General features: G+C 39.3%; 1 protein-coding gene across 22 annotated transcripts in view; it reads right to left on the bottom strand.

The window, feature by feature from the left end:
• nrxn1a (neurexin 1a) overlaps nt 1-26,463 on the bottom strand; it is a 1,087,315-nt gene that overhangs the window by 444,593 nt on the left and 616,259 nt on the right. The window lies entirely within an intron of this gene.

Below are 26,463 nucleotides of genomic sequence, written 5' to 3'. Positions count from 1 at the left end.
GTCCCTCCAGTACTGCATGTATGTGCCCACTAGGAGATAAGCTTAGGCTGAAACATTCATGAATCAAGTAACTACTGAGATTATGAAATGCAATCAGTAATTCTTTGTTCACACTGTATTGAATATTCAAACCACGGCATTCCATGCATGTGATATATTAGCTTGAAAAATGAATCAAATGTGTGGTCTACAAGCACTCCATATTTGATTGCAGTCTTTAAAGTTCTTTTCATCTACACTATCTGCTACAAAAGGGTCATTGTGGCATACATTTCAAATTACAGTACGTGACAGTTTAAAAATCTTTAATTCAGTTTAAAAACATATACTTGGTTCAATTTTATCGTTCATTTACTAACGCCATATTTCAGAATGATGCAATGGACCAGGAAAGCCCATTAAAAGCAAGAGGATTTATGCAGGCAATAAGGAAAGCCCATGGGAGCTATTATGAGAAGCAGTTCCTGATCGTGTCATTATTCCAACAAAAGGTGTGGAACAGAGAAATGGGTGACAGAAAACAATCGCATGATAGGCTGCCATAAGCACCAAATGCTACATAGTGTGGTTTTCCATGTGAGTTATTAAGAGAATTCCCAGATTACATTATAAAAGGAAGCACAACATGTAAAATATGTTTTCAAAAAGAACAGAACATACAGCTATTTCCCCTCAGAATTTAATATCATGTAAGATGTTTGCATATTTAATGAGGCAACAGATGCAAGTTACTCTATAACGACTTTCTGTGTTCCATATTTATATTCACGGAACATTGCATATTGTAGAATGGAGGCTGGAGACCCATTTGCAGCACTGTGTTGTAAAAAGTTGTCTTCCTGAATGCACATTCTTCCTCATTACTGAGCCAACACCTAATTGGTTTGCTATCACTGCTGAATATACTGTGCACTGTAAGTGTGCCTCAGTCCCTTATGCATGGGTCTACTGAACCTACTGGGATGTTTATGAGATTTATTATCAGCAATTTATTGAGTGCTATGATCATGTACATTAACCCTAAAAATGTTGTCACCCAAATGTGCAGCTCCTGAATCTGTTTTTATGTACATTATGAATGATTGTGCTGTTTTGCAACAATCAGAATACCCTCCTGTACTGCAAGAATACTGTATATTTTGTTAAAGTAACCTTCTTTCTTCAAAGCAGTTAACTTTTGGAACAGGGTTAAGATGAACCCATACATAGTTATACACATTAGCTTTATTACTATTATTAAATTTCCCCCTGGGACAAATAAAACACTCTTTATCTAACCAAAATCATATTATAAGAGTTATAAACAAAATTGCTAAATTACAATGATGCTCTTTATATTCCCAAAAATGCTCACTTGCTTTTAATGCAAATGTGCATTGTCAACAATTATTATTTTACTTATAATAATCCTGCTAAATCTACTACTGTAGAAGTAATACTGAGTATTAAATGGACTGTCTGTATCAAATAAATATTTGTATGATAACCCATGAATAATAAAAACCAAATCTGTTTCTGTCATGGATATCTTTTAAATAAATTTTCTAAACATTAACCACCCTGAATAGGTAAAGAGATTCCTAAGATTATAAAGACATTAATAAGAAAAACAGCTAACAAGTAGTAAATCATTGTATAGTATGTTAGAAGATTCAAGTACACGATCAGTAGATCCAAGCTGCAGCATATTTTAGGTGAGACATGTAATTAATATATATATATATATATATACACACACATATATAAACACATAAAAATAATTATAAAAATGACTCACTTGTACAGTACAGGTGAATGGATGGACTCTGTACAGACCAATGTCTCAGTCAAATATGAACTCAACATCACAATGTGAAAGACTGAGCCTCACATAGGTCTCTTCTTCAATTCTTTTCCTTGGGCCAATCTAAATGGCAGTACTCAACAGCTCTAGTGTAGGCAGCAATGAAGACCAAACAAAATGTAAAAACATTATAGTGATCTTTGCATTCAGTTCTCCTTGCACTCACATACGATGGAAAAATCCACAGTAGAAAACCCAGAAGGGGGTCGGTGACCAGTTGGCTGAGGTCTCCAGGATTCTGACTGTATTTTACTTTGTCTGTTATAACTAACAATCGACTCTCTAGAGGTTTATTTTCTCTAGGGACATTGCTGACTGGAGTTTTTGCTTTCCTCTCCTCCATTGTCACTTTATTATTACTATTATTATGTTGGAGCGCTTGCATTTTTATATATTGTACTGTGTTGTTCCTTACTTTTATTTTCGTTATATTAATATGTGAGAAAGAATTCATTGGGTTCTATTAGTAGAGACACTAAGAAAGTTCCTTGGTTCCAGAGATTTCTAGCAAAAGATGGCAAAGCTCATAGTTAAAATGTTGATTGGCTTCCTCTACCTAAACAATGTCATGTTAATGTTCTATTGCCACACCCTAGCACATGAGAACCCTACAACTGCTAAAAGTAAGACGTGCTAAAGCACTAAATCGGCTGGCCTGCTGAACCCTGGGACTTTTCAATTTTTGTGGTCATCTGTTAATGTTCCATCATTCAAAGTTCTGCACACTCCTAAAGCACCTGAATAAGATTACAGTCAAAGCACTGAGATTGCTACCTGAGAAAGAAAGACAGGCAGTGAGTGTCCTATTAGCTGTATTCATCCTGACAAATTCCAGTTGGGTGTTTCCTGGCAGAGCTAGGCATGTACGTTGAATAATTACTTAATAAAAGCAAAGTATAAAATTATTACTTGTGTCATTATTTTGTTATTTTTGTCACCATTTGATGTACTACTGGTAGCAGAACTACTTTTTCACAGTGTGTTTCCCAACAGTGAACCTGGTCAATTCATGGAGTTAATTGCTCTCTGATGAACACATTTGGCATCTTTTTGAACATTTACCAGCACTGCAAATAAAATAAGCTAATTTTCAAATCAAGATGAATATTGTCGTTAACTCTTTAACCGTTGTTCATAAGACATCTTTCTATAATGGTCCAAACCTTGCCTGTAAATAACGTAATATCAACTCTTGACGTGGACAATACACAATATTTGGAGTGACCTAGGAATTGCATCAGAAGGGTGGCTCATCATCAGTGTTGTTCTGCCTCTTTTCCCAGATCTTTTCCCAGATGTTAGTGTCACTAAACACCAGCACTCCTCCCTTTAAATCTTCCTTCAAGCAGGAGTCTCATTAGACTTTCTTAGAATGGCTCTGAACCTTTTTTTTTCCTTTCTGTCTATAGCAATCTTCAAATCTGTCTGTTTTCACGCACAACTGGAACTGCTATTCTTCTGTTTATGGACTTGTGAAGTCCTGATTCTTGATTCCTTTCATGCTCCTCCATATAAACTAATCTGATATGGTTATAAGATTTGATTTTAAGTGTCTCTTAAAAAATATTGATTGTGGCACCTCGACTGGTCTTCAAGGTGTGATAAAATACCTACACAGAAATGGTGAGCATTTAAACAGCCAATAAATTGAGTTTAAAGTCAAAATAAAATGCAGCTGCTTTCATTTCTATTGCTTTTACTTGGTAGGAGTTCAAACTAACCATTAAGGAGAACTCACTGTATGTCTTTTTTTCACATATCATGCTTTTTTTAGTTCCTCTGTTTAAATATAATGGAAACCAAAAAAGCCTCCTCCTGCCAGAAACCTTTTGATGGCACGCTAAATAATGCTTTGAAATTAGGGTCTGCATTTAAGCATAAAACTAGTGGAAAATTGACAGTTTAACTTAACAAGTGTTTGCAATTTTAGAGACATTGCTGTTTATTTTACTATGAAATTACATTGTTTAATTAATTGCTGTAGGTTAGTTTATTTCGTGAGGCTCAGAAAAGCATATCTAATTCATTCAGAAATTGGTTTTGTGTCAGTTACTGTGAACATTTGTGGAGATGTGAATTTGTTCATTCTCCTGACTTGCACACCCACCAGCATCAGGCTCAAGGCAGGAATCTAGCCTGTTAGGGATGCTTGTTTTAGCACTAAACGCACTTGATCACACATCCATTCAAAAGAGAAGAATCACAAGGACACAGAGAAGTGTACACTGCAGAGAGACAGTGACCACAGCAACACCCTGGAGCTCCGAAGCAGCACTGGTAACCCACGGTGTCACTTTTAGTTGAATTACTTATTTCCAAAATAAACTTCAAGGATACATTTTATTCCATCCTGTCCAGTACAAATATACATATACTTTATCAAATAGGCACATCTCTTTAAAAATGCACAAACAATGAAAACTGCAGAAGCAGAAGTCTTCACAACTGTGTACCCATCATAATGATTTATTTCAACAACATGCCTTAGAAAACATGCTGCAATAATTAAATTTTTTGAAATTAACTAACAACACCAAAAAGAAATGCAAAATTGTCTTTAAAATATACTTAGCTAGACAAGATACATATGTGCCACCTGCAGGAGGACCTTCTCTGAAATCACTTGTTGCAATGAATTCTTCTTCTTTAATATTAGGGTTATGGTAAAACTGAAAAATAATGCAATTTCAGTACACTTTCATAAGGTACACAAACCTGTAACAAAACTGTACCTTTCATAACTTGGTTTAAATATGACCTACTCTAGGAAGTCCTACATGTGCCAATAATCTGGAAATAGTTATTGAAAGCTTCTGTGAAGGGTTTGAGAAATTTTCCTAAAATATGGCAAAGCACAGGGACATCTACTAAGAAGAATCTGATCAAATAAGTCCCAGCTGTGAGTTTCTCTGCATCAAGGAGTCCTGCAAAGCTAAGTATTGGGATGAGACTGGCAAGAAGCTTATGAAAAACTCTAAAAAGACCATCTTGGCAAATGATGCACACTGAGCAGGTGATATGAATGAAAGGTCAAACGCAAGCACCACTGAAAGATGATGTTATATTTTGACTACAGTTTGACAGAAGGAATAAGGCAGACTTGGAGGGCAGGTATACAAAATATCTGATCCAACCAAAATGTGGACCTCCTTTGCCTCAACATATAAGCATGGCTTGAAGGAAACATAATAACACCATAATGAAGAAAACACCATTCTCAACATACATCAGGGTGGTCTATCATGTTATGGAGATGTATCATTGTGCCAAGCTCTGAAATTCTTGCATAGACTATAAGCCTAGTGAAATTCAGTCTGTAGAGATCTGGGACTAGAAAAATGATTCATCTTATATCACAGGAATATCTCCAACTTTACAAAATAAAGTAAAATCAATGTAATGAAGTAGTCTAATCTCACTCCATACATCAGTCAAAAGTATAATAATATAACAAAATTTCTATTGACTGTTAAACTTGAACAGGTGTCGGTAATTTAGCAAAGAAGAATCACCAAACAGTGTGGTAGAGAATAACCCTAAGAAAGCCATGGTTATAAGTTCTTGCCTAAGTTGTGTGCTATAAAACCGTACTCAGTTTATCAAATATACACTCACTGTATATTGGGAATACCTGTCTGCTCTCAAGTAGGTTCTCTTTTGCCTCCAGAACAGCCTGAATTACTTGAGACATGAGTTCAAGGAGGTGCTAGAAACAGTCCTTAGGGATTTTAGTGTGAGATGGATGTGTGACAGTGTCATACATTTCCTGTATATTTTTCAGCCACACTGTCATGCATTGAACTTCCTGTTCAACCTCACTGCAAAGATACTGTACTGGAATGAGATCTGTGCAGGCTTTCGGTGCTAAATAAATTCAGACTCAAGTTCATGGAACCACACTGAGGTCATGTAAGCTTTGTAACATAGTACATGTATCCATATGAAAAAGGACAGACAGAGTCAACAGAGAGAAGAACACGGTCATCAACAGTAATTTGGTACACAGTGCCACTAAAATGATACTCAGTTGGTATTAAGGAGCCTAATACTATATGGTTACTGTTTTTACCAAATTCAGAGCCCATCATGTGAATGTCACAACAAACCTTCATTAGACTAGGTGACATTTTTATAGTCTTCATTCAACCCATTTTGGTCATTATGTGCCTACTGTAGCCTTACCTTTCACCATTAGCTGACAGGAAAGAGACCTGATGTGGTCTTGTCCATCTGCTTCAAGGTCTGATACATTGTGCATTCAGAAATGGCATTTTGCACATAACTGTTGCAGAGTGCTGTTCATTTAATATTTGTGGCTATTCTATTAGCTTGCTCATTCTCTTTAAACTCTATAGAGTCTGCAGTGGATGAATATCCTATGAGGGCAGCTTTTTCTGAAATAATGGAACCATCGCATCTAGCACGAAAAATTATACTGCAGTAAAAGTCACTTAGATCATGTATGTTGCCTAATGTAATGGTCAAATGAACAACAAATAAACCTTTTCATAATACCTGCATGTTATTTATGCATATATTGAGTTATTTTGCTGTTTGAGTTCGTCAGCATGTGTACCTAATACAAGTGAAAACAGAATGTATAATGAAATTTACCATTTTCTGCTTTTTTGATTACATTAGATTCAGAAACTCCTCTGGGATATTCAGTATACTTTGATGTCAGAAAGTTTACCAAGTTTTTCAATGGAACAAACTGCACTAAAATCATATACTATAACACAATATTGTGTGTAAAAGTCTGGAAAGAGGGTACTTTTTGAAGTGTATTATTCTCTGAAAATAATAATCCCCCAGAACCATACAGTAATAATGTAACATTAAAATAATTTGTGAAGTTTCCATGTTTGTTCTCCATAAACATAGCATGTTATTAGGATAGATAGATAGATAGATAGATAGATAGATAGATAGATAGATAGATAGATAGATAGATAGATAGATAGATAGATAGATAGATAGATAGATAGATAGATAGATAGATAGATAGATAGATATGAAAGACATTATAAGATAGATAGATAGATAGATAGATAGATAGATAGATAGATAGATAGATAGATAGATAGATAGATAGATAGATAGATAGATAGATAGATAGATAGATAGATAGATAGATATGAAAGGCGTTATAAGATAGATAGATAGATAGATAGATAGATAGATAGATAGATAGATAGATAGATAGATAGATAGATGCACTGTATGATAGATAATTGTCCAAAAGTGAAATGTAGCTTGTACCTAACAATACATATAAAAAATTCTAATAAAATTTTATTTAAATCCTCCTAAATGATATGTAGTAACATAAGGACAATTCATGTGAAATCGAAAGATAGATCAAGAAACTAAATGAGAACCATTTAAAAATATTTAATCTCTCTTTATATGTGTGTTTGGGATGATGAGCCTGCATGCACCCCTGTGTGTGTATTTGTGCCTCTAGGAATAGGAATATAATTTTTTCAAAATTCTGTTGATAAGTAAGAAAATGCAAGACTGCTTATGACTGACAATAGAAAGAATGCATTTTGCTGCTAACAGTAATGCAATAATAATGATAATTTTCTGACAATATTTAGTTAAAACGTGAACAGAAAACAGTCTCTGCAGTTGAAATGCAGTCTTTATAAACAGAAAGACTATCCTGATTTTCAATTTGTCATTCACTTGCCCTCTCCAGCAATCATTGCGGGGCTTTCTTTTGAGTTATTATCTTAGTCGAAAGAAGTAATTAATTGCAGATTGCTGTGGTTAATTGGTTGTGAGAAACTTGAATAATGACATGTATTGCTGAGGTTTCAGAAGACAAAAATTGCACTGTTTGAACAATGCAGCGCCGAATGGAAAAACAGCCTTCATTCAGCCTACATGCTTCCTTTATGTAACTGGGCTGCCAGCTTTCTTTTCATGTATTCTGCCTGCCACATCCAGTCAAAAAAACCTCAATAACTATTTTTCTAATACAGTTTTCATTGGATGTGTGGAACAGCTGTAAGAAACATCATAACGGTAAATGATTGGCTTTCTTTAAATGGTATTTCATTTCCTTTTTTATTCAAAGGAGCCATTGGGCTTTTTAGGATATGAGTGAGATCAGATTTTTGTGAAATAAAACGACCGTTGAAATGGTAAAGCTGTTTCCATATTTTGCAGGCCTCTCTCAGAAAGGCAGTCTGTAGTGTTGTATCTAGGAACTCAATTCACAATACCCTCTGGAAGCAACCTCCATGTACAAGGAAAAAAAAACATGGAAAGGTAGAAATATGAGTGGGAGATTTTTATAAATCTATATTATATTTGTGCAGGCGCAATTGCTGTGTTAATGCCAAGTCAACCATTAGTTATACATAGAAACCTAAACATTTCTCCAATCAATAGATTTTTCTCGCTTGTCCACCTAAAGAAATCTGCTCTGTTGGTTCAGGGTACATAATTACTTCTGGATTTTTTATATTTATATTACATGCAGCCTCCATTTCAGGGGGCTGTTTTGTACTAGTGACTTTTACAGAATTAGGGTATTAATATTTGACAACACTGCAGGAGATGTACTGCATATCTAGCCATCCATCCATTTTATAAATCTTTGTTTTACATTTTAGAGCTAAAACCTATTATAAGGACAATCCCAAGCTGACAAAAATGAATGGAATGTCATTCTATGACAGGGCACATTCATGCACACAATCCAAGCCCACCTACTACAGGCCAGACTTGAATTTTAACCACAGAAATTACATTTTTACGCTGTATTTCTAACTCATTATTTATGAGTGGCTGAGAGTGTATGTTGTAATAGACTGATGCCATGCTTAATGTTGTTTCTCATCTGGTGTCCAGTGACTCCAGATCAGCACTCTCTAACTTTGATTTTGAAAAGTGGGTTGGAAAATGAAATACAGCAATTGCAATGTTTTTGAATGCTTAAGCTACTTTATTTGTTTTATGATATTCAATTTTGGAAATGAAAAGAAAGCCACATAAAACTTAAACCTCCACCTTTCAAAAGTATAAAGGGCAAGACCAAAATTACCCTGAGGCATATCTTGAAGATGTTAAGTTAAAATTCTCTGATGAGCTCATTAAATAAAAAGTGGAACAAATTATGAAAGTCCCCACCCTTCAATTATTTTAAAACCCGAATGACAGAACTCAAGTAGGTAAGGTTCCATTTTGTATTGTTGTCAGGCACATAGAGACACTCCAAAAAACCTGTACTTATAAATCTTGTCAAAAATTCTTTCCACAGGTAGTGTCTCAGGCACATGTAATTATCAGATTTTTCTTTATTTTTGAGGTTTCATTTATGTTGGAAGGTTGACGTCACATTTTCACCATTATGGTATTTTTCTTAGTCTTCGTATTAATATTTTCACATACCTATTTCATAGTGCTTAAGACTGCCAAAGATAGTTATTTTAAATGTTGGATAATTGAATAAGTGAAACTGAATTCAGTGGGTTTGGTAGATAGATAGATAGATAGATAGATAGATAGATAGATAGATAGATAGATAGATAGATAGATAGATAGATAGATAGATAGATAGATAGATAGATAGATAGATAGATAGATAGATAGATAGATAGATAGATAGATAGATAGATAGATAGATAGATAGATAGAGTTGTTGTGTTAAATAACTGTGTATCCGTTTCAATATTAAATTGCTTCTGCCAAATATAAATTTATCGTTAATTTGTAAAAATGTTTTTTTGCATGGTAGGCTGATAAACCCTAACAGTAAGATTATGCTATTTTAACAATGACATTCCATTTAATCGTTTTTGCTGGACAGGTAATTTAGCTACATGGGCTATTCAACAGTCCTAATTAATCAGAGCTTCCTGTCAGGAGTGCTGTACATTTTAAGAGAGATTGATGACTGAAGCTGTTGGGGAAATCATGAAAAGGTAATGATCAGCTACAGAAACAAATAAAACACTTTTATCGTTAGTTATAGGATGAGCTCTTTTTCTCATAATACAATTTAAAAGAATTGTGTTTAGTTCATGTTAAATATAATAATTACATTAGGGATACTGCTTTGTCTTGTACACATTCCACAAACTTGATTAGAATTGTAGGTAAAGTGAATAATTACAATAACAACAATATCCCCAGTTTTGCTTTTCATATGCCAGATATCTACATAAAATAAGTAGATAGATAGATAGAAAGATAGTGGGTAGCACTGCTGCCTCACAGTTAGGAGACCCGGGTTCGTTTCCCGTGTCCTCCCTGCGTGGAGTTTGCATGTTCTCCCTGTGTCTGTGTGGGCTTCCTCCGGGTGCTCTGGTTTCCTCCCACAGTCCAAACACATGTCGGTTAGGTGGATTGGTGATTCTAAATTGTCCCTAGTGTGTGCTTGGTGTGTGGGTGTGTGGGTGTGCGCGCACTGCTGTGGGCTGGCGCCCTGCCCGGGGTTTGTTTCCTGCCTCGTGTTCTGTGTTGGCTGGGATTGGCTCCAGCAGAATCCCCGTGACCCTAATAGATAGATAGATAGATAGATAGATAGATAGATAGATAGATAGATAGATAGATAGATAGATAGATAGATAGATAGATAGATAGATAGATAGATAGATAGATAGATAGATAGATAGATAGATAGATAGGAATGAAAGTGGCTAAACCAACACAACATTCTAAAGTATATGCAAGTCTTGTCCAAAGTAGCAATTTGGAACGTGATGGTTTGATATGTTTAGCCCATTTCTGGTATTGCTAACAGCTTTGCAAATGTGCTGTTCATAACATACAGTAGCTGAAAATGATTATACCATCATGCTGATCTCTATTACTGATATTCCATTATTTGCCCTTTTCTAATAATTCATATCTGCTCAGGGTTGTGGAATGATGGAGTCAATCCTGGCAGGCACCAGGCTCAGCTTGGAGATTGCCGACATTTACTCAGGAAGGGACAACTTCAATCAGACTAACACCATGTCTCTGGACTCTACAGGGAGACCACAGACTCTGAAAGAAAATTAATGTCTAGAAAAAATGCAAATTCTACACAATGAACGACAAAGGCAGGAATCAAGCCAGCAACACTATCCACTGGACAGCCACACTAATAAAAAATCTTTAAATTAATTAACCCATTATTGCTGAATTTTCCCCATTGCTGCTGGCACCCTGTCTACATAAACAGGTTAGAGAATGGAAAGATGGCTGGCTGGATGGATGATAATTTAGTAAAAACGAAATTATTCACAATATTATACACTATTTACCATACCTTGAAAACATGTTTAAAAGTTTAAAATTTCATTTACATTATATAATGCACTCTTAGAGTATAACAGAAATTACACAATAAACAGCCAAATTACAGTATATTAAATGGCTAATGCAGTCATACTACTGTCTCAAGTTAGGGTGTTTTTAACAGCTGACAGCAAATGAATAATAAATCTGTGTGCTGAGTTGAACAAACATGTTTTTCTTTAGAGGCAATTTCGATTAATTTTTTGTTGGGCAAAACAAAAATATATCTGTTTTTTATATTCTGTTTTGTGCCTTTATAGTGAAACCACAAACAGAACATAATGATTCATCTGCTGATGAAAACTGCAAAGCAGCTAAAATGTCCTAATATTATTTGTTCCAGTTGGGTGTTTTAAAAAACAAATAAAACAAAAACATGAATTTATTAGAAAACCTGTGCAATCATGGTGGCAAATAAAAATAAATACCCAGTGTCATGCATGCACATCTATGATCACCTTCTGGGCTCATCTGAGGTAGGTACTACCACTCTAACTTGACAGGGGACGCTCACACTAACCTTTTACTTTTTTATTCCATCCACAGTAAAGAGGAGACACCCAGCAACTCGCTCCGACCTTTCCTGTCTCCCCCTATAAAGTCCGCAGGTGCTTAAAGGAGGCATTCAATTTGGAATAAACAGCACCGCAGGATGGGGCTCCTTCCATCCTGATGGCTTTCTTGATTTGTTTATGGTTTCAGCCTTGTATTGGTGCACAAAACGGCCTCTTTCCTTTATTTTGTAGACAGAATCAGAGCTTCCTGTCAGGACTGCGCCTCAACAGTTATATGTGGAGCTTGCAGTGCATTTCTTATTGATACCAGGATATCAATTTTTGATTTCATTTTAGGAATCTATTAGGAAAATGTCAAGCATCTTTAAAATACTGGTACTACAAAGATTTTCCACTATTGTATAACACTGGGAGGACTGACTGGTGTGGTGGTTAGTGCTGCTGCCTTACAGCTCCAGGATGATCAAGTTCAGTTCCTAGCTTGGACACATTGTGTGTGAAGTTATCATGTTCAGCCTCGGTCAATCTTTTTTTCAGCTCCCTTGTTACCTTCCAAAACCCACTATAATGAGTTTATAATAAAATTTAAAATAAACAATGGAGAAATTAACTGATTTAAGGACAGAACAAAGTACACTTGTTTTAATGTTCTTTTGCTGTTGTGTATTTGTAATATTTAGCATGGTTTCAATTTTATGTATTATGTCATTCAAGAATAGGTTTAAGTTTGTATTACTAAAAGTAAGCATATATCCATCCATCCATTTTCCAACCCGCTGAATCCGAACACAGGGTCACAGGGGTCTGCTGGAGCCAATCCCAGCCAACACAGGGCACAAGGCAGGAACCAATCCAGGGCAGGATGCCAACCCACCGCAGGACACACACACACACACCCACACACCAAGCACACACTAGGGCCAATTTAGATCGCCAATCCACCTAACCTGCATGTCTTTGGACTGTGGGAGGAAACCGGAGCGCAGTAAGCATATATTCTACATATATTGTAAGAAGCATTGCTTCAGGAGGTATGTTTTGCTTTACTGATAAGAACAGCTACGCTTTGATGTTTACCCAACCTTACCACAGTGTCTTTAGAAGATTCTGTTAAGTACTGACTCAGGATGTGACATTTACAGTATGTTGGAGTTGACCGGGTATGAAGCGGACGCTTTTAACATGACCTGAAAGGGGGACAGGATGAGTTTGAAAGAATGACTAAATGTAGCTTTCCCCTTCAGGAAGAAAGCTTTAGGGAGTTTAATTTATGGGCTGGGAGTATGCACTCAACCAGTGTGGCAAGGGTGACAAGGGTTTGCACATTACATAAGCCTATAAGCTATCCTTGGCAGGAATGCCATAAATTGCCTAGCTCCTATGAAGCAGGTCTAGAGGAGTGAAAAGTGGCTGGTTATGATTGCCCATTCTGTACCCCATTGGTCCAGTCAATGCAAAACAGGATTGGATGAATCAAGGGAGTTGCCTGTACCCATGGGTCCAAAAATTGCGACAGGAACGGTACAAGTTGATCACTCTGTCTCTCTCTCTCTCTATTCCTATCTTGCCATGAACAGAAGACAACCTCTCTCTCGTCATTTCTCCATGATGAAGACATCTGTATCTCAATAGCCATATTGACACAGGCATGTAGCCTGCTTCAATACTCCATTCCAATGCCATGTGGCAGAAAACAACAACCTAGACTGAAGAAAAGCCAGACAATGCCTAAGGACACAAGATACACTGCTACTTAAGCTATAATGATATTTTTGTCACATTCATTTTGAATTGCTTATAATTTGGGCCTATTTTGTAAATGAGATAACTAATTAAAATGTAAGTATTTGTTTTATTGCTCTGTCTTGTTGCCTGAGGGCATAGGAATAAAGGTATTGTAACATCTTCTTCCTCTTCTTTCGGCTACTCCCGCTAGGGGTTGTATGGGATTTAATGCATTTTGTTAAGGTCTACTGTCACACGTGTGCCTGAGAGACAACTTCCGGGCCTGTCGACTTCTAATGGCACTGCCTTGCAACATCTCTCCTATCTTTCCCTCCGAAGAACTGGCAACCAACATTTCAAGTGCATATAATATCACATCTGGTCCTGGAGCTCCTGGACCTGCCCATTCTAACTCTATTACTGGCACCACTGCCATCTTTCTCCAGTCTAATGATAGTGTCTGTGAAGACTTTATTCATAACACGTGTTAACTCATGTTTGTTATTTTTGTTCTACAATATATGGGGTTTGCCTGAGGGTGCCCCAACCCTTTATCTTTGCTCTGAGTTTCATTTACACTACACATTAAAGGGGAAAACAGGGTCACATAGGACTGTATACAACCAAACACCCACACACCAACCTACCAACAAATCTAAGGCTGCTTGGACAGACTCCATCACATTGTAACTTTTAAGAAGCTTCAGTAGATGAATGATTAGCAAAGATTTGGGAGTATGAAGACAGTAACAAGTTAATTGTGTTAGTTTGACTAGTATCTCTAAACTAACAAAGTGGTTTGCAATAACAGGCAAACCATTAAGTGTTCATTTCTGCCTTGGGCCTGAGTAGGTCCCAACACTCTGTGACCTTATATCAGACAAAGCAGGTTAAAAAAATGGATGGATGGACTATAAACTGCATAGTTACTAACCAACTGTCTGAATTAAAAAAAAAAAAAAAATGCGAATCACTTGATAAACTCTGCACAATTAATTTATTTAAGCACATAATAACATTTTAGTAGGAAATATTTATGCATTGTAAACTGTACAGCACAAGTCTATACAGCTCATTTGAAAATATACAGCCTTAGATCTTTATACACCAATGTTTCCTACCTAAAATCTATAAAGAGCAAAGACAAAAAAGAAAAAACACAATTCTTTTGAATTCTTTGTAAAGGGCTTGTTCCAGGATACCATAAATCATGTCTGACAGAAGATTAGAAAGAATTCCCTCATACCTTCGCTCTTATTTGTGAAGTAAAATCATTCAACAATGCAATTTAGCTCTGCAGTGGGTGTTTCTAGTTTACATATGCTTGCCCTCTCTGTCTCAGCTTGCTTCCATACAAAGAATATAATTAGCAATTTTCAATTTCTCTGCTAACTGTTGGAATTTTATTTTGATTATCTGATAATTATGGCATGCTTGCATACTAAGAGCCGTCTGGGCTGTTAAACAAAAAGTAAAAAAAAAATAAATAAATAAGTAAAATAAAGCTCAGCGTTTGATGGTATCTAATGAACCATAAGAATTTAGAGGTGCTGATCTATTACATTCAAGACACATAACTCACCATGAAATTACTAGCACTGGAACTCAAAGCCCCTCCTAAGTGGTTTTGAATAAACCCAGCTCAGTTTTTTTTTAAGACGACTGCTGGCTTCATGCATTTCAGTGATGCTCTGGGCCCACTGAGGCTTATCAAATGCATGAAAAATAAAATGTGAAGCTGCACTAACTTGTTGGGTTTATACTATACATGTTTGTTTTTGTTTTTCTCAAAAATGTAAGCATTTGCCACACAAAATAGACACATGTAAATCTGCAACTGGATGGATATTTTCTAATTTCAAATCTAAAGCAATAAAACCCAATGTGGTTGGAAGAGGTTGGTGTAATGAGACCCTTAATTTAGAATGAAAAGATTCAGAAAATTAGGAGATGGAACTTTCATTGCAGGATTAGTACGATAGATAGATAGATAGATAGATAGATAGATAGATAGATAGATAGATAGATAGATAGATAGATAGATAGATAGATAGATAGATAGATAGATAGATAGATAGATAGATAGATAGATAGATAGATAGATAGATAGATAGTACTTTACAAGGGGGAAATTGAGCGTTTTACAAAAACTGAAAGAAAATTGTAATGTAGAGATGTCAGGTAATTGAAAGGAACTACTCTGGGCATCTCTCTCCTGCGAGGTTTCGTTTTGTCGATGTGCTCGTATTGCTTGTGCATTAGCGGCTAAGCAACTTTGTCTTTCTTTGGAAGTTTCATTTTGCCAATGTGCTCGCCTCGCTTGTGTATTAGCAGTAAGAGGAAAAGTAAAAGGGATACCATTTTGCCGATGTGCTTGTCTTGCTTCTGTATTAGCATCTAAGCGAGTGACTCTTTCTTCAGAGGTTTTGCTTTGCCGCAGTGCTGGACTCGCTTGTGTATCCTCAGAGGTGGAGCCCTTAGCCTGACTCCACCTCTCATGTCCGGGCTGGACAGACAGACACACACACTTCCACACGTACATGTTTATATGTAAGACAACAATAACAACAATTTATAGTGGTCATGTCAGGGCACAAGACTGGAGCTAACCCTGGGTGAGATGCAAATTTATTGCGGGGCATTTTCATATAGGTGCCCATACTTGCCTCACATTAGGGACAATTCTGAATCGCTAATGAACCTCATATGCAGAGCTTTCAATTATGGGATGAAAGTAGAATACAGACAGAAAACCCTTCAAAGCTCAGGAAGAATGTGAAAATCTCCAAATAGACAGTAACAATATTGGGGCTTGAAATCTGCAAAATTTGTCTTTGTACACTCTGAAGAAAAAAAAACACATTTCTGAAACCAAATATTGTATAGGCTGCTAGAAGTGGCCGGGGAGAGGGAAGTCTGGGCATCTCTGCTCAAGCTGCTGCCCCCGCGACCCGACCTCGGATAAGCGGGAGACAATGGATGGATGGATGGATGGACCCCCTCCTTTAAACCGTCACCTTATCGTGGTGGAGGGGTTTGCGTGTCCCAATGATCCTAGGAGCTCTGTTGTCCGGGCTTTATGCCCCTGGTAGGGCCACCCAAGGCAAACTGGTGCTAGGTGAGGGATGAGACAAAGAGCGGTTAAACAAACCTCCTATGATGGAAAACAATTTTGGACGGCGTTTTCCCTTGCCCGGACGCGGGTCACCGGGGCCCCACTCTGGAACCAGGCCTGGAGGTGGGGCTCGATGGCGAGCGCCTGGTGGCCGGGCCTGCACCCATGGGGCTCGGCCGGGCACAGCCCGAAGAGGCAACGTGGGTCCCCCTTCCCATGGGCTCACCACCTATGGGAGGGGCCAAGGAGGTCGGGTGCAGTGTGAGTTGGGTGGTGGCCGAAGGCGGGGACCTTGGCGGTCCGATCCTCGGCTACAGAAGCTGACTCTTGGGACGTGGAATGTCACCTCTCTGAAGGGGAAGGAGCCTGAGTTAGTGCGCGAAGTTGAGAGGTTCCGGCTAGATATAGTCGGACTCACCTCGACGCACAGCTTGGACTCTGGAACCAATCTCCTTGAGAGGGGCTGGACTCTCTATCACTCTGGAGTTGCCCCCGGTGAGAGGCGCCGAGCGGGTGTGGGTATACTTATTGCCCCCCGACTTGGAGCCTGTACATTGGGGTTTACCCCGGTGGACGAGAGGGTAGCCTCCCTCCACCTTCGGGTGGGGGGACGGGTCCTAACTGTTGTTTGTGCGTATGCACCGAGCAGCAGTTCAGAGTACCCACCCTTTTTGGAGTCCCTGGAAGGGGTGCTAGAGGGCATACCTTCTGGGGACTCCCTCGTTCTGCTGGGAGACTTCAATGCTCATGTGGGCAATGACAGTGAGACCTGGAAGGGCGTGATTGGGAGGAATGCCCCCCCCCGATCTGAACCCGAGCGGTGTTTTGTTATTGGACTTCTGTGCTCGTCACGGATTGTCCATAACGAACACCATGTTCAAGCATAGGGGTGTTCATATGTGCACTTGGCACCAGGACACCCTAGGTCTCAGTTCGATGATCGACTTTGTGGTCGTGTCGTCGGACTTGCGGCCACATGTCTTGGACACTCGGGTGAAGAGAGGGGCGGAGCTGTCAACTGATCACCACCTGGTGGTGAGTTGGCTTCGATGGTGGGGGAGGATGCCGGTCAGGCGTGGTAGGCCCAAACGTGTTGTGAGGGTCTGCTGGGAACGTCTGGCAGAGCCCCCTGTCAGAAGTAGCTTCAACTCCCACCTCCGGCAGAACTTCGACCACATCCCAAGGGAGGTGGGGGACATTGAGTCCGAATGGGCCATGTTCCGTGCCTCTATTGTTGAGGCAGCTGACCGGAGCTGTGGCCGTAAGGTGGTCGGTGCCTGTCGTGGCGGCAATCCCCGAACCCGTTGGTGGACACCGGCGGTGAAGGATGCCGTCAAGCTGAAGAAGGAGTCCTACAGGACCCTTTTGTCCTGTGGGACCCTGGAGGCAGCTGATAGGTACCGGCAGGCCAAGCGGAATGCGGCTTTGGTGGTTGCTGAGGCAAAAACTCGGGTGTGGGAGGAGTTTGTGGAGGCCATGGAGAACGACTTTCGGACGGCTTCGAGGAGATTCTGGTCTACCATCCGGCGTCTCAGGAAGGGGAAGCAGTGCAGTGTCAACACTGTATATGGTGGGGATGGTGCGCTGCTGACCTCGACTCGGGACGTTGTGGATCGGTGGGGGGAGTACTTCGAAGACCTCCTCAATCCCATCAACATGCCTTCCAATGAGGAAGCAGAGCCTGGGGACTCAGAGGTGGGCTCCCCCATCTCTGGGACTGAGGTCACCGAGGTGGTTAAAAAACTTCTTGGTGGCAGGGCCCCAGGGGTGGATGAGATACGCCCGGAGTTCCTCAAGGCTCTGGATGTTGTAGGGCTGTCTTGGTTGACACGCCTCTGCAACATCGCATGGACATCAGGGACAGTGCCTCTGGATTGGCAGACCGGGGTGGTGGTCCCCCTCTTTAAGAAGGGGGATCGGAGGGTGTGTTCCAACTACAGAGGGATCACACTCCTCAGCCTCCCTGGAAAAGTCTATTCAGGGGTCCTGGAGAGGAGGGTCTGTCGGATAGTCGAGCCTCGGATTCAGGAGGAACAGTGTGGTTTTCGTCCTGGTCGCGGAACAGTGGACCAGCACTACACCCTTAGCAGGGTCCTGGAGGGTGCATGGGAGTTTGCCCAACCAGTCTACATGTGTTTTGTGGACTTGGAAAAGGCATTCGACCATGTCCCTCGGGGAATCCTGTGGGGGGTACTCCGAGAGTATGGGGTACCGGACCCCCTGATAAGGGCTGTTCGGTCCCTGTACGATCGGTGCCAGAGCTTGGTCCGCATTGCCGGCAGTAAGTCGAACTCGTTTCCAGTGAGAGTTGGACTCCGCCAGGGCTGCCCTTTGTCACCGATTCTGTTCATAACTTTTATGGACAGAATTTCTAGGCGCAGCCAGGGCATTGAGGGGGTCCGGTTTGGTGGGCTCAGGATTGGGTCACTGCTTTTTGCAGATGATGTTGTCCTGTTTGCTTCATCAGGCCGTGATCTTCAGCTCTCTCTGGATCGGTTCGCAGCCGAGTGTGAAGCGGCTGGGATGAGAATCAGCACCTCCAAATCCGAGACCATGGTCCTCAGCCGGAAAAGGGTGGAGTGCCCTCTCAGGGTTGGTAGCGAGATCCTGCCCCAAGTGGAGGAGTTCAAGTATCTCGGGGTCTTGTTCACGAGTGAGGGAAGAATGGAACGTGAGATCGACAGGCGGATCAGTGCGGCATCCGCAGTAATGCGGGCATTGCATCGGTCTGTCGTGGTGAAAAAGGAGCTGAGCCGCAAGGCGAAGCTCTCAATTTACCAGTCGATCTATGTTCCTACCCTCACCTATGGTCATGAGCTATGGGTAGTGACCGAAAGAACGAGATTGCGAATACAAGTGGCTGAAATGAGTTTCCTCCGCAGGGTGTCTGGGCTTTCCCTTAAAGATAGGGTGAGAAGCTCAGTCATCCGGGAGGGGCTCAGAGTAGAGCCGCTGCTCCTCCGCATCGAGAGGAGTCAGATGAGGTGGCTCGGGCATCTGATCAGGATGCCTCCTGGACGCCTCCCTGGTGAGGTGTTCCGGGCACGTCTAACCGGGAGGAGGCCCCGGGGAAGACCCAGGACACGCTGGAGGGACTATGTCTCTCGACTGGCCTGGGAACACCTTGGGATTCTCCCGGAAGAGCTAGAAGAAGTGGCCGGGGAGAGGGAAGTCTGGGCATCTCTGCTCAAGCTGCTGCCCCAGCGACCCGACCTCGGATAAGTGGGAGACAATGGATGGATGGATGGATGGACAGTTTTTTTTTAAGACGACTGCTGGCTTCATGCAATTCAGTGATGCTCTGGGCCCACTGAGGCTTATCAAATACATGAAAAATAAAATGTGAAGCTGCACTAACTTGTTGGGTTTATACTATACATGTTTGTTTTTGTTTTTCTCAAAAATGTAAGCATTTGCCACACAAAATAGACACATGTGAATCTGCAACTGGATGGATATTTTCTAATTTTAAATCTAAAGCAATAAAACCCAATGTGGTTGGAAGAGGTTGGTGTAATGAGACCCTTAATTTAGAATGAAAAGATTCAGAAAATTAGGAGATGGAACTTTCATTGCAGGATTAGTACAATAGATAGATAGATAGATAGATAGATAGATAGATAGATAGATAGATAGATAGATAGATAGATAGATAGTACTTTACAAGGGGGAAATTGAGCGTTTTACAAAAACTGAAAGAAAATTGAAATGTAGAGATGTCGGGTAATTGAAAGGAACTACTCTGGGCATCTCTCTCCTGCGAGGTTTCGTTTTGTCGATGTGCTCGTATTGCTTGTGCATTAGCGGCTAAGCAACTTTGTCTTTCTTTGGAAGTTTCATTTTGCCAATGTGCTCGCCTCGCTTGTGTATTAGCAGTAAGAGGAAAAGTAAAAGGGATACCATTTTGCCGATGTGCTTGTCTTGCTTCTGTATTAGCATCTAAGCGAGTGACTCTTTCTTCAGAGGTTTTGCTTTGCCGCAGTGCTGGACTCGCTTGTGTATCCTCAGAGGTGGAGCCCTTAGCCTGACTCCACCTCTCATGTCCGGGCTGGACAGACAGACACACACACTTCCACACGTACATGTTTATATGTAAGACAACAATAACAACAATTTATAGTGGTCATGTCAGGGCACAAGACTGGAGCTAACCCTGGGTGAGATGCAAGTTTATTTCGGGGCATTTTCATATAGGTGCCCATACTTGCCTCACATTAGGGACAATTCTGAATCGCTAATGAACCTCATATGCAGAGCTTTCAATTATGGGATGAAAGTAGAATACAGACAGAAAACCCTTCAAAGCTCAGGAAGAATGTGAAAATCTCCAAATAGACAGTAACAATATCAGGGCTTGAAATCTGCAAAATTTGTCTTTGTACACTCTGAAGAAAAAAAAAACACATTTCTGAAACCAAATATTGTATAGGCTGCTGCAATAATAAAAAAAAATTAAAAATGACTCTGAAAATGTATGTCAGTACAACAGAGTGTAAAGATAAAGATTATTAAAGATTAATGCTGGAAAAATTTAGGCCTCACTATTACTGCTGTCTTCATTTCTCCTAAACAATCCTCAACACGAAGTCAGTCAGTGTTCACTGTGTGTAAAGCACCTGTGATCTTACATTCCTAGTGATATATAAAAATTTTCATCTAAAACATAATTGAAGATAATGTTTTAATTCCAACTGTAAAAACGGAAGATTCCTAATTTCCTAAGATTCCTGATGTATGCGCACACTTGATTCACTTTTGTAATAACAATACAAACAAATGTGAATTCATTACTTTATATATACTTTAGTAGAAAACAGCTATGTAAAGTTAAATAAAATCCATGCAATATAAAATATTATCGGTGACTACAATAACAGTACCTGCATTTGATCAGCTTTGTTATTCTCTACTATAAAAAGATGTGGATCTTCTTTTAGAATTGGACAGTGGACACATCATTTCTTGACCTTGGGTTTGAAGACTTTACCTAATTGCTGGAGGCAACTGAACACAAAGAATCCAAATGATATATGACAGGTGTCATGGAGGATGGTGTGTGTCACCTTTAGAAACAGAAGCACTGCACTGATGAGACTCATAAAACTGTGGCTCAGAACTGACTGTTTGCCTTTGCTGAGGAACAAAAGAAAACATTTCAGTAAAGAATGGGATTAAATAGTGAAATGCTACAATGAAAGTGAATGCCTACACACCAGAGTACATGCACAGGATGGATCACCAGCACTGATTGTTACAATAAAGTTAATATGATAAATATCAACAGAATCCATTTGTTACAGACAATAGTTACAGAAAGCTATCTGTACCTAAGTAACTGGGCCTATCATTCACTTGTTCAGGGTCAGCATGTACAGTACCATGCTGCATTGCAAAAGTTATTTTTGGTCTCTTCACAAAGAGAGCATTACAACAAATATTTTTTGGTTAGAGTGACCAATCACCTCTTGTACAGCAAAACAGGCTTGGCTTTGTTCACCAATTACAGCATTTGAACTTCCAGTGACCGGATTGTTTCTTCTCTCAATCACTTGCTGGCAAAATAGACACATTCTTATTTCATCAGGACTTTCTGCCAACTGAGCCATTTTTCGTTGAAACTCTACATTCATACTCCTCACCTTTCTATCTGTGACCCAACTATACTGTTTGTATGCAAATGCTTACTGTATGAGTGCTAAGTGTATGCTGTCTTGCCGTTTAAATGGAGCTTGTCCCACAAAGCCATAATAGGTCCCAACTTGCTTTGACTATGTAATTGGCTTACATGAATTGAACTAATAAATGGATGACTTGGTGGAAATAACATTTCTTTTAGGTTTCATATTCTTAGGTAGGACAAAATGTGTTATCCACATATATTTCCAACAATTTTCCCTAAACGTAAAGGATACAAAAGTAAACAAAATCCTGATCCTCATTGGGCTTTCATATACAGTTTTTTTCTCCAATGGTCAAGCATACCACTTTCCCCCAGTTTTTCACTTCCCAAACAACACAAAGCATTCTCTTTTTCATCTCCCTTGCTCTACCTTTCTCTTTCCTATCCACTCTGCTTCCTACCAATGTGAGTTCACCAAAGATCTCTTCACAGCCCTAGACTGATGTGCCCTGGTAGTGTGCAGAATTAACCACTCTCCTAGAATCACGTCAAGGCAAAGCCTTAAAATCAAAGCAGCACTTTGCAGCTGAATGGCCACGAGGCTGGAGCTCCTTCTGTTGTTCCCTGCACACTTGAAACCTGCATATCCCTAAAATGTGTTTGTCCTTTGTGCAACTCTGTGAAATTCTGACTTCTTAAAACTGTAAAATTGTTACATTTATCTGAAAAATGGGACCATGTGCTGCCACCTCCAGCCTAGAGGATTGCAGTTATATACAAACTTCTTGCTGTTCATTTCTAGCAACACCCTTAAAGGAGTGCTGTGCCCCCTCTTTCTAGATAGCAGCCATGTACTGACATCTATTTAAGAAGAAGAACTGTGGTCACCTGCCATCCACTCATGGACTCTATCACATTTTTGTTGGAGTAAAAGGCACTCCAAGTATAAGCTGTGATTTGCTTGCCCCCAAGATCTATGATATCTCTATCTCTTCACTAACAACTCTCTCTAGGGGAGGTTTCCTCTGTGATTGTCTCTGCCACCTTGCTGGCACGCAAATTCCTGGCAATCCCTTGACCCCTTTGCCTCCCTAGACACACAGTGAACAGCTTGTGTAAGATCTATGTTCATCACAATACATATTTTTCTATCTCAACAGCCTCAGTAAGGTCCCCCAAATGTAACCAGTCTAATCTCATAAACAAACACTCAGCAAAGTGGTTTCCTTACATGCTTAATGTGGCTCTGAAACAACAGCTAACCACACACCCACAAATACAGGCAAGCTTTGGATGTGTGCTTATTCTTTTTAGACACTAAGTAAATCGGTGGTTTTCTATGAGGTAAAAATGAAGGTTATTAGATGTGTAGGAAGAAATTATAATAGATATGTGGAAGAAACTACAACTTGCAAACATGCAGTACAGCCTGGCTATCTGGATTTGCAGCAAGAGTATCAAAATGTTGAAATATCAAAACTTTTCAGGGAAAGCAGTATGTATACATTCTGTTTATAAATCTGTCTTAACCTTAATCCTGTAAACTACAATATCAGGTTCAATTACAGCCTGATACTGCGGTACCTTTTAGCTTTGTAATGTCCCTTGCAAAAGCAAACTACTGAAAGAAGAATTCTAATTGCCAACTTAATTTAGACAAAAAGTTACAGGTATTTCCCAGAATATTTCAAGAGAACATAAGTTTTAAATTCAGTCATTATCACTATACATCTCTGTGAAATTCACACTAATCACATTTGCACTTAATCTGCAATTTTCCAAAGGTGTAATTGTCAGCTTTTGTTGAAATTTTACTTCTGGAACTATTTCATAAAGTTGGTGGCAGAAACATATGGTGTGCACGTCAGGATTGTAAAGGCAGACCACATAGTGTAAAAGTTACAATTCCCTTAAACAATTTAAGATATATATATATATATATTGTCAAGTGTGACCATCAGAGGATCATCTTCCGGGATCAACTAAGGTATGTGCTACCACTCCAGGACGAGAGGGGGCACTGCTGCTAACAGTCTAGTCTCCTTTCATCTCTCAAAGTCTCAAGAAATTACTCCTTGACCAAGGAGCCAAAGGCGCCTCGCCGCTTCCAGTCCACCTGGTATTAAAGGAACACACTCTTAGACGGTGGCATCTCCTTTGGACCTGACCTTGCTGGAGAGAGAGTCTCTGTGAATGCCACGTGACCAATATAAAATGCAACTGGCTTGTCAGTATAGCACCATTGTTTTATGTTTTTTGTTCCATTTAAATTAAATATAATTTTTTCCAGTTGGCAGCCCAATGATTTTTGGATTTGCCTCGCCTCATCATTTGCCCCACTACTATATATACAGAAGTGAAGGTCTGTGATATGGTTTGCACATTTTTAGCTAGAAATCCACAAATGGAGAAAATTAATCACATATCTTAAAATACACTTTTAATCCTGAGCTTTCAAAACCTACCAGATGTCACCATCACAGGAAAATGATTAGATATACAGGAACCAAAGGCAATATACAGCACATGAGTAAGGGGGGATAGGTGGGTGTAAGAGGGGTGGATTAGTACGGTTGGGTTCAGAGGGTGTTTGTCTTACAGTCTTTTTTAATACTTGGATGTTCTTCTTTTTAAGTCTGTATATGCAATATCAAATGAAAATGCCATTAACAGACACTTGAATATGAACTCAGAGACTGCAGCAGAATTCCACATAAAAGGACATCACCAATAGTTGATTTAAAGTTGATTCATTCAAAGCTAAAAACTGTTACAAATCTGGACTGTGCATTGGGATCAATGCCTAAAATGTGTACTGCCTTAGTGCTGTATACAGTGGGTTTGAGTAAATTTCTATGTCTAGAGAAGTTACTAATTATTTTTACTCGCTCAACAAAACTGTCCTGTACTATCTGTATAACATTTTGAAAGCAAATCACACTTCATTCTGTTCCATCATGGCTAGGCTCCATTAGTTTTTTGTTTTTTTTTCATTTTACCTCCTTTTTCTTTTTAACTCTGAAAGTGCGTAATGCTAATCGTTAATTGTTATTGTAAAGTTAATGACATTATACAGGTGGACAACAGTGTTCGGTTTTTCAAAAATGCAAGGCTATGCACTGATAAAAGGAAAGTAGTGTAATCTGTTCATCTAAAATGATGTACACAGTAAATGAAGTGCCTGCTTGGCCAAGTGCATGATGCCAGCAATGTCCGGCTGCCAGAATCTCACTGAAATATCAAAATATCTTTTCTTTACGGATACCTAGTGCCCTAGATGTATTGCCCCTTCAAATTTCAGCTTTTTAGCTAAACAGGAAATAGTGTTTTCCTTGATGAATGTATTACATCTTGCCTGAAGAAGGGGCCTGAGTTGCCTCGAAAGCTTGCATATTGTAATCTTTCTAGTTAGCCAATAAAAGGTGTCATTTTGCTTGGCTTTTCTCTACCTTGATGAATGAGTAAGTCAGTCAGTCAGTCAGTCAATCTGTCAATCAACTGCGCTTATTTATATATTGGACACTCTCTTGCTCTAAATAAACAGCACAAAACACTGTTTGCACCAATCTTGTTTGTGTGCCATGACTATCAATGACCCAGGTTCAAGATAATGCCAAGGCAGACAAAAACTCTGTGAAATTCTTACTGGCATTTCTGACCATGCAACACGTTGCCACCCTCCAGTTTCATGTTAACTAAAAAGGCCCTAAAATACAGAAATCCATTTTTGGTGAGTGATACAATGGACTAGTGTGTACAGGAATTATGTTGAAAAATAAAACCTTTTTGGTTTTTTTTTTTCTTAATACGCCACGCTCAGAAAATGTTAATTGCTCCTCATAAAGTACCAGAACAGCGGTGTTGCTATATCCTATACATGTTATTTTAGACTTGGGGTCAACCTAGTTTTTCCCCATTTCTAAATCTTGAGCACTCTATATAAAACTGCACATAAAATACAGTCTCTTTGTTTTAGATAGCAGTTTATCGATTAACCTCTAAAATCATAAGGTGTTCTGTTTACTAGAAAAAAAACAACTAAAAACTGAATTAAACTAAATAAATAAACAAATAAATAAATAAATAATTTAAGAAACTCTGGGGCTGGGCACTTGAAATTTTTTAGCACCACATGTTAAAATAGTATTTTCTTCTCATTTTATTCATCTTCACTTTGAGGCTTCTGTCTAGGCAGTATATGCATATATGAAGCATTGTAGTTGATTATTCTGGCAAAGCCTGCACACTTGAAGTCTTTTAAATAGTGCTTGAAAACAAGCCTCTAAATACAGCTTTTATGTTTTTTTTAATGCTGTTTTGAAAGTACCTGTTGCAGAGATGTTTT

The sequence above is a fragment of the Erpetoichthys calabaricus genome, chromosome 15, assembly GCF_900747795.2.
Source record: "Erpetoichthys calabaricus chromosome 15, fErpCal1.3, whole genome shotgun sequence".
Classification (NCBI taxonomy): Eukaryota; Metazoa; Chordata; class Cladistia; order Polypteriformes; family Polypteridae; genus Erpetoichthys; species Erpetoichthys calabaricus.
The sequence above is the reverse complement of the archived record's forward strand: the minus strand, read 5'-3'. Positions and strand labels throughout refer to the sequence as shown.